Source organism: Magnolia sinica, chromosome 4 (assembly GCF_029962835.1).
Source record: "Magnolia sinica isolate HGM2019 chromosome 4, MsV1, whole genome shotgun sequence".
NCBI classification, from domain to species: domain Eukaryota; kingdom Viridiplantae; phylum Streptophyta; class Magnoliopsida; order Magnoliales; family Magnoliaceae; genus Magnolia; species Magnolia sinica.
In genome coordinates, this window is record NC_080576.1 from 77,610,216 (window position 1) to 77,620,031 (window position 9,816).

At 39.2% G+C, this 9,816-nt stretch overlaps 1 non-coding gene across 1 annotated transcript; it reads left to right on the top strand.

The window, feature by feature from the left end:
* The first annotated feature begins 2,818 nt into the window (after positions 1–2,818).
* Positions 2,819–2,925, top strand: LOC131244664 (small nucleolar RNA R71). Its single transcript, XR_009170444.1, has one exon. It is a non-coding gene; the product is annotated as a small nucleolar RNA R71 (small nucleolar RNA).
* Positions 2,926–9,816: the final 6,891 nt, after the last annotated feature.

Sequence of the window (9,816 nt, forward strand, 5' to 3'; positions counted from 1 at the left end):
CCTGTAAAATCCTGTGTGTCCTAAGAAGGATCGCACGTCTCTTATGTTCTTGGGTGGAGGTAGGTTAGAGATAAGATCGATTTTTGCCTTATCTACCTCGATTCCTTTGAACGAGATGATATGCCCAAGGACAATTCCCTTTTGAACCATGAAATGGCACTTCTCCCAATTAAGTACCAAGTTCTTTTTTTTACATCTTTTCAGCACACATTTAAGACTTTCCAAGCACTTGCTGAAAGATGGACCGTAAACAGAGAAATCATCCATGAAGACCTCTAAATATTGCCCTACCATATCAGAAAAGATACTAAGCATACATTGCTGAAAGGTGGCAGGGGCATTACATAGTCCGAATGGCATCCTTCGATAGGCAAAGGTGCCGTAAGGACATGTAAATGTAATCTTTTCCTGGTCTTCAGGGGCTATCTCTATCTGGTTGTAGCCCGAATACCCGTCAAGGAAACTGTAATAGGAATGACCAGCTAACCTTTCCAGGATCTGATCAATGAATGGTAAAGGAAAGTGGTATTTCCTCGTGACGATATTCAACTTCCTGTAGTCAATGCACATTCTCCAACCAGTAGTGACTCTAGTTGGCACGAGTTCATTATTAGCATTGGCTACGATGGTGATTCCGGACTTCTTAGGGACCACTTGAGTTGGACTCACCCATTGACTATCAGATATAGGGTATATGATACCCATGTCCAATAGTTTAAGAACCTCGGCCTTAACCACTTCCTTCATGTTTGGATTTAGTCTACGTTGTGGTTGCCGAGCGGTTTTTGCATTATCCTCAAGATATATGCGGTGAGTACAAATCGAGGGATCGATTCCCTTGAGGTCCGCTATCGTCCATCCCAGGGCTCCTTTATGCTCAATGAGAGTAGATATAAGCATACTCTCCTGTTCTTTCTCCAGGTGGGTAGAGATCACCACCGGGTATGTCTCATCTTGACCTAAATAGGCATATTTCAAATCAGAGGGCAAAGGTTTTAGGTCAAGCTTCGGTGGCTTGAGGTTAGACGGTAGAGGCACTACATCGGTTTGTGGCAATTCTTCAAATTGTGGCCTCCACCGGTTAACTTCAAGTACCGGTGCAGTATCAAGTAAGGCACACGTCTCCCTAATCATGTCATCATCAAAATCATGGGAGTGGGCCAGGCATGTCTCTAGATAGTGGGAGGATAAGGTTAGAGGTGTCGTATCTTCCACGAAAGAGTCAATCATGTTAATGTCGTGGAAATCATCATCATCCTCTGCGTTGCTGCCATTATTGAAAAAAATGTTTGACTCCAATGTCAAATTTCCAAAAGACATAGTCATGATACCATTCCTGCAATTGATAATTGCATTTGACGAGGCAAGGAATGGGCGACCAAGAATGACGGAAATCTAAGTGCTCATGTTATTGATGGGTTCGGTGTCCAGTATGATAAAATCTACAGGGTAGTAAAATCTATCGACTTGGACCAACACATCCTCAATTATCCCTCTTGGTACACGAACAGAGCGATCAGCAAGTTGTAGTGTGGTTAGGGTGGGTTTTAATTCACCCAAACCTAACTGTTTGTATACCGAGTAGGGAATCAGATTGACGCTCGCTCCTAAGTCAAGAAGTGCGTGATCAATTCGATGGTTCCCGATTACACATGATATGGTTGGGCTACCGGGATCCTTGAATTTCTGTGGCACGTCTTGCTTCAGGATGACACTCGCTTTCTTAGTCAAGAAGATTTTCTTTTGAATAATTTTCCGTCTTTTGGTCATGCATAAGTCTTTCAGGAATTTGGCATATGAAGGTATCTGTTTAACGACATCAAGCAGAGGAATGTTGACTTTCACCTGTTTCAACACCTTTAGGATATCATGAGAGTTAGAGAGAGGTTTTGGTGAAACCAACCGTTGGGGGAATGGAGCAACTGGCTTCTCTAGAAGTTCCGGTTTTACTTTTTGTGGGGCATCACTGGATCCATCATTGTTGTCCTCTTTTGGTTCTTGAGGCTTTTTGGGCCTAACCGGAAGAGTTTTATCAATGACCTTTCCACTCCTAAGAGTGGTGATGGATTTAGCATGTCCCATCTGATTTGAAGAGCTGAGATCATTATTCTCGTACTGCGGTTTAGGATTGGGGAGCGGTTGTGCAGGAAGCATCCCCTTTTCTATAACCGTCATACGAGAATCTATCTTTTGCATAAAATCTGTAATTCCCCACATTGCCTGAGCCAGCTCTTGTATGGGATTTTGAATCGGTTCCTCTTGAGGTTTCACTTGATTTGGATTTTGATTGAAGAAACCTGGAGGAGTAACCGTCTGTCCATTCCTCCAACTAAAGTTTGGATGATTTTTCCAGCCAAGGTTGTATGTATTGGAGTTAGGTCCAGTAAAAGGTCTTTGATAATTATTTACGGCATTGGCTTGTTCATTCAACACTCCTCGAAAGGCAGGTATTGTAGGACAGTTTTCAGTTGTGTGAATGTTGCAATCACAGATGCCGCAAACAATTTCATTGACCTTATCCTTCTTTCCTTCCATGGCCTCAACTTTCCTTATGAGCGTAGTCACTTTACACTTGAGATCATCCTCTTCTTTCAAGAGATATAATCCACCCTTCTCCTTTAATTGAGTCGGCCTAGACGTGATGTTCGACTTTGGGTAATAGTCCCAAGATTGTGTTTTTTCAGCCAAACTGTCGAGGTAGTCCCATACCTCGTCGACATCTTTTTTAATGAATTCTCCATTACACATTGTCTCGACCATTTGGCGCATGGAAGATGTCAGTCCATCGTAGAAAAAATTTGTAATGCGCCACGTTTCAAATCCGTGTTGTGGGCATGAACTGACCAAATCTTTGAACCTTTCCCAACATTGGAAGAATGTTTCATCTTCCTTTTGGGCAAAGTTCATGATCGCTTTTCTGAGGGTAATCGTTTTATGATGTGGGAAGAATTTTTTTATGAATTCCCTCTGCATGTCGTTCCATGTGCCAATGGATCTAGGACGCAGTGAATGTAACCACATCTTAGCTTTCTCTTTTAAGGAAAAAGGAAAGAGTTTCAGCCTAATTGTATCCTCAGATACATTAGGAAAACATATTGTAGCTATAATCTCATCGAACTCTTTCAAATGTAAATATGGACTTTCTGATTCAAGTCCATGGAATTTGGGAAGGAGTTAGATAACTCCTGGCTTGATGTCCATTTGTCCCGTGTTTTCAGGAAAAATCATGCATGAGGGCATACTCACTCCCGCCGGTTGTAGATAATCTCGTAAAGTACGAGGCAGGGGTCCCTGTTGCACCTCATTCTCATCTTGGGTATCCTCCACCCTGGGTGGGAGTAGAGGAGGTTGGTCTTCAGCCATAACTTCACTTAACTCAGGGGATTTCGAGTGGTGTCTAGTCCTGCGATGGATAGTCAACCCCTCAACCACTCCTCCTTCAGTCAAGAGACGTCGAGTGTTGTCACGGGCCCACTTGGGCATGAAACACTCGCAGCCCTCAATTAAATTTAAAGCCTAATCCTAAGAAAGGAGAAAAAAATCTAGAAAGAAAGAGAGAGTTGGAAAGAAATTACCAAACTGGAGTCCTAAGTTAAGGACCTGCAAAATAAAACAAAAATAAGTTAGATTCTAAAAAGAGAAGAATGATCCTTTAAAAGAAAAATAACAGTAAATTAATTCCTAAAAGAAGGTATTCTTAAAAGGAAGTGAAAATTTCTAAAATAAATTAGAAAAGTCCTAAACTAGAAAGTAAATTACTAAAAGAGAATTGAAAAATAGAAAGTACGGAAGGAGCTTACCGAATTAGAGATTTCTATCTTAAAGGCCTACAAAATAGGAAGGTTAGTTTCTAAACAAAAATTCTAAAAATAATTTAGGAAACAATTTAGATTTTAAAAGAGTTAAAAATAGAAAGTTACTAAAATAAACTATTGAAAGTTAATTTCTAAAAAGGGAAAGAAATAACCTAATTTCTAAAAATAAACTATTTCCTACAGAAGGGAAGATACTAGAATAAAAAAAATTTCTAAAATTTAAAACCCTAATTCTAAAAATAGGAAAAAGTAGAGAGATTAGGAAGGAATTACCAATTGAGAAACTTATGTCAAGATCCTATGAAACAGGAAACAAGTTAGTTTTGAACTTAAATAAAAATAAATAAATAGAACTAAGGTTAGTAAAATCCTAATCTTAAACTAATCCTAAAACCAATTAATTTCAGAGAATCGTAACCGTCAGTCCCCGGCAACGGCGCCAAAAACTTGTTCACTCCCCAAGTGCAGGGTTGTGATGTAGTAATAAACTCGGTAAGACCGAGGTCGAATCCACAGGGACTGAAACCTGTACGTAATCTGAAACTAAATAGAACTGGAATTAGACTAAGATGTAATCTAAATTGAATGACAATTGAGGAATAATTATGGAATAATTGATCTAAAACTTGTGAAAATTCAAAGAAAAGGAACTAGGGATTCAGAGGATCCACTTGTAGAGATCAGGGAATCTTATGCCAGTATCACAAATTATGAAAATTTACTGAACTGCCATTGATATAGGTTTTAAGAGATGAAAGGTGTATGAATTAGAATGGATTCCATCACCAAACCATGCCCAGGAGACAAAGCAAACAAAAGAATTAATCTAATTACCAATCAATCAACATGCCATGAAAGTCAGGAAGGGTTACCGTCATCCAACCATGCCCAGGAGACGATGGTAAACAACAGGGCTTCCTGACGTCATAAATATCAAAAGGAAAAAGAAATACTTAAAGCCATTGCAGACCCATTGTAATTTCAGTCACAACAGACCATTAAAGACTAAAAACATTCCCTTAATTAAACCCAAATCAACATCAGTTCAGTCTAAACAAAGGCACAAGCAAAGAGGCATCCCATCACGCTACAAGCTTCACCTCTTATCCCTAGCTAAGAGGTTTAGCCACGCATGGATGGGCTAGATCTCATCAGAAATTTGAGAAGAAAAGCATAACAAAAAGAAAAACAAACAAAAAACCTTCTTTCTTCTCTCCCTGTCTTTCTCTCTCTCCTGTCAGATCTCCAGCCCTCTGCCCAAGCCCAAGCTCCCTCAATCCCCGATGCCCCCTAGCCGTCAGTTCTCTCTCTTTTTATAGCTTCAAAGGAGACGGTGGCTGGAAGTGCGTAAGAAGCTCTTACGCACTCCCTGTTGCAGCAGGAGATAGTTGCTTATGATGAAATTCTCCGGGGCCCATTCTAGAGCTCAGACAGGAGATCCACTCCATTCATCAACTTCTCCTTGGAATTTTCGGGTAGACAACCGGTTTTGGCTGTCTGTCGATGCAGCTCAGGGAAGAATTCATTCCGTCGTCCATCCTTCTGTTGATCACGATTAACGCATACTCGCACGCATGGAGAGAAAAGGACACCTAGGCTTGAACTATAGGGCCCTTAGGCTCCTAATGGACGGCCCTGATTAAGCCAATGGGCCCTGATGGTGGCCCACAAGAGAGGACCGCAACCTCTGTTGCGAAACAGAGATCGCGTACCCGTGCGCTGTGATGGTCGGTGGTGTCCGCAGTGATGTTTTCAATGAAATCCACTCCGTCTACTGAAATTCTGGCGAAAAACAAGTAAGAATTGACTGGTTTCATATTGAATTCCGTGTGGCCCACTGATTCTTTCGTTCCACCGTTAATCATCCGTTTTAACAGCTGAAATCCACTCTCCATTATCTTCCGAGATTACGCCACCTAGGCGATGTTCACGCCCACCCTCTTGATACAATGGACGGTTCAGATCATCACTCCAGGTGTCGAGTGGGCCCCACTGAGAAGGACCGGCGGACGACAGCGAAAACGCTGTTGCGTTTTTGGATTTGGAGAAGAAGCAGTCGGTCAGCGTGAGCTGACCGACTTTGGCTGTAAGGGTGCACGGCTGGTGCACGTGCACCTTATGTACACTCAGTATACATGTGGGTCCCACTTGATGTATGTAAGAAATCCGCTCCATCCATTCATATTGTCAGCTCATTTAACCCGTTGAGACCAATTTTTAAGAATATCCAAATAGTAGGTGGGCCCAAAAGTAATGGTTTATGGGCTGATTTGTCCGTTGGGTCACTTCCACAGGGATCGAACGGATGAAATTCGAATTGTACGGTTAATTTATGGCCCTCAGGGCATGTATGAAGTTTCGACCTGAACGGATAGTGGGAACCCTGTGATCTTTCATTATGAACCAATTTTGGGCCACTTAAACTTCAGTTTCTCGATTTTAGCGGATCTCCGATGTGTAAATTCGATGATCTTGGTCCCCTGGGGTCCGTCCCTTGCCTTGGTGTCATCAGAGCGTTAAATCCCAGCTTTAAACACCCTTTCTTAGTCTCAGTTCGTAATTACACCTTGCATCACATACACAGTTAAACCAAGCCGTTAAACAGAGTCATGCTCATAAATCCAGGTAATAAATGGGGTCTGATATGCAATATCGTGGGTTTCATCGTATTCACATTTACATCCATCTAAACCCAAACTACGTAAATTCAACATAAACTACATTCATCCAAACATAAACTAAACACAAACAATCTTATCCACATTACATTCATCCACGCATAAATATATATAAGTTTAACATCATAAATTTAAAAAAAGGAAAAAAATTAGCAACAATTTTCTGTGTCTTTCATCTACAAAAAAAAATATTAAACCAGCAAAACATTATAATTCAGAATCATGAAGAATTGTATAAACTTCTTCCAAAAAAGTGGACACTTTTTAAAAATAAAACTGATCATTAAAATAAAATTAATGCAAGAAAATAATGCAAAAAAAAGTGTTTCAATTCAGGTTAATAGAAACAACAACAAAAATTAAAGCTTTGTAAAATGGGGCATGTGTTAAAAGGGATACATTCTTATTTCTTGCCAAGTGATTGGGCTACATTATTACAACAATTGGGTTCGGGTTCGGAATCGGGTTTAGGTTTGGGTTTTCAGGTTTAGGTTTAGGTTTAGGTTAGGGAGTTGAGATTAGGATTAGGTGTATGTCTAAGTTTAGGAATTTGAGAATATATTTAGGTTTTAAGTTTAGGTTTAGGTTTTAGGTTTTAGGTTATAGGTTTAGGTTTAGGTTTTAGGTTATAGGTTATAAGTTTAGGTTATAGGTTATACGTTATAGGTTATGGTTCAGGTTATAGGTTTTGGTTTAGGTTTAAGTTAAGGTTTAGGTTTAGGTTAAGGTTTAGGTTTTAGTTATAGGTTATAGTATATAGGTTATAACTTTAGGGAATTGAGAATAGGTTAAGGTTAAGGCTTAGGTTTAGGAAATCGAGTCCGGGTTCGGGATCGGGTTTAGGTTTGGGTTTTCAAGTTTAGGTTAGGGAGCTAAGATTAGGATTAGCTGTAGGTTTAGGTTTAGGGATTTGAGAATACATTTCAGTTTTAGGTTTAGGTTGAGGTTTTAGGCTTAGGTTTAGGTTATAGGTTTAGGTTATAAGTGCAGGTTATAGGTTTGGGTTTATGTTAGGTTATAGGTTAAGGTTTAGGGAATTGAGAATAGGTTAAGGTTTAGGTTTAAGAAATCAAGTTCAGGTTCGGGATCGGGTTTAGGTTTGGGTTTTCAAGTTTAACTTTAGGTTTAGGTTAGGGAATTGAGATTAGGATTAGGTGTAGGTTTAGGTTTAGGGATTTGAGAATACATTAGGTTTTAGGTTTGGGTTTACGTCATAGGGTATAGGTTTAGGATAAGGTTTAGGTTTAGGTTATAAGCTATAGGTTTAGGGAATTGTGAATATGTTAAGGTTTAGGTTTAGGAAATCAGGTTCGGGTTCGGGATCGGGTTTAGGTTTGGGTGGTCAAGTTTAGGTTTAGGTTTAGGTTAGGGAGTTGAGATTAGGATTAGGTATAGGTTTAGGTTTAGAGATTTGAGAATACATTTAGGTTTTAAGTTTAGGTTTAGGTTTAGGTTTAGGTTGCTATAGGTTTAGGGAATTGAGAATAGGTTAACGTTTAGGTTTAGGAAATCGGGTTAGGGTTCGGGATCGGGTTTAGGTTTTGGTTTTTAAGTTTAGGATTAAGTTTAGATTAGGGAGTTGAGATTAGGATTAGGTGTAGGTTTAGGTTTAGGGATTTGAGAATACATTTAGGTTTTAGGATTAGGTTAAGGTTATAGGTTATAGGTTTAGGTTTAGGTTTAGATTAAGGTTTAGGTTTAGGTTATAAGCTATAGGTTTAGGGAATTGAGAATAGGTTAAGGTTTAGGTTTAGGAAATCGGGTTCGGGTTCGGGATCGGGTTTAGGTTTGGGTTTTCAAGTTTAGGTTTAGGTTTAGGTTAGTGAGTTGAGATTAGGATTAGGTGTTGGTTTAGGTTTAGGGATTTGAGAATACATTAGGTTTTAGGTTATAAGCTATAGGTTTAGGGAATTGAGAATAGGTTATGGTTTCGGTTTAGGAAATCGGGTTCGGGTTCGAGATCGGGTTTAGGTTTGGGTTTTCAAGTTTAGGTTTAAGTTAGGGAGTTAAGAATAGGATTAGGTGTAGGTTTAGGTTTATGGATTTGAGAATACATTTAGGTTTTAGGTTTAGGTTTAGGTTATAGGTTATAGGTTTAGGTTTAGGTTTAGGTTTAGGTTAAGGTTTAGGTTTAGGTTTAGGTTTAGGTTATAAGCTATAGGTTTAGGGAATTGAGAATAGTTTAAGGTTTAGGTTTAGGAAATCGGGTTCAGGTTCAGGATCGGGTTTAGGTTTGGGTTTTCAAGTTTAGGTTTAGGTTTAGGTTAAGGAGTTGAGATTAGGATTATGTGTAGGTTTAGGTTTAGGGATTTGAGAATACATTAGGTTTTAGGTTTAGGTTTAGGTTATAGGGTATAGGTATAGGTTTAGGTTTAGGTTAAGGTTTAGGTTTAGGAAATCGGGTTCAGGTTCGGGATCGGGTTTAGGTTTGGGTTTTCAAGTTTAGGATTAGGTTTAGGTTAGGGAGTTGAGATTAGGATTAGGTGTAGGTTTAGGTTTAGGGATTTGAGAATACATTTAGGTTTTAGGTTTAGGTTTAGGTTTAGGTTGTTATAGGTTTAGGGAATTGAGAATAGATTAATGTTTAGGTTAAGGAAATTGGGTTCAGGTTTAGGTTTGGGTTTTCAAGTTTAGGTTTAAGTTTAGGTTAGGGAGTTGAGATGAGGATTAGGTGTAGGTTTTGGTTTAGGGATTTGAGAATACATTTAGGTTTTAGGTTTAGGTTAAGATTATAGGTTATAGGTTTAGGTTTAGGTTTAGGTTTAGGTTATAAGTTATAGGTTTAGGGAATTAAGAATAGGTTTAGGAAATCGGGTTTTGGTTCGGGATCGGGTTTCGGTTTGGGTTTTCAAGTTTATGTTTAGGTTTAGGTTAGGGAGTTGAGATTAGGATTAGGTGTGGGATTAGGTTTAGGGATTTGAGAATACATTTAAGCTTTAGGTTTAGGTTGCTATAGGTTTAAGGAATTGAGAATAGGTTAATCTTTAGGTTGAGGAAATCGGGTTCGGGTTTGGGATCGGGTTTAGGTTTGGGTTTACAAGTTTAGGTTAGGGAGTTGAGATTAGGATTAGGTGTGGGTTTAGGTTTAGCGATTTAAGAATACATTTAGGTTTTAGGTTTAGGTTAAGGTTATAGGTTATAGGTTTAAGTTTAGGTTAAGGTTTAGGTTTAGGTTTAGGTTTAGGTTATAAGCTATAGGTTTAGGGAATTGAGAATAGGTTAAGGTTGAGGTTTAGGAAATCAGGTTCGGGTTCGGGATCGGGTTTAGCTTTGGGTTTTCAAGTTTAGTTCTAGGTTTAGGTTAGGGAGATGAGATTAGGATT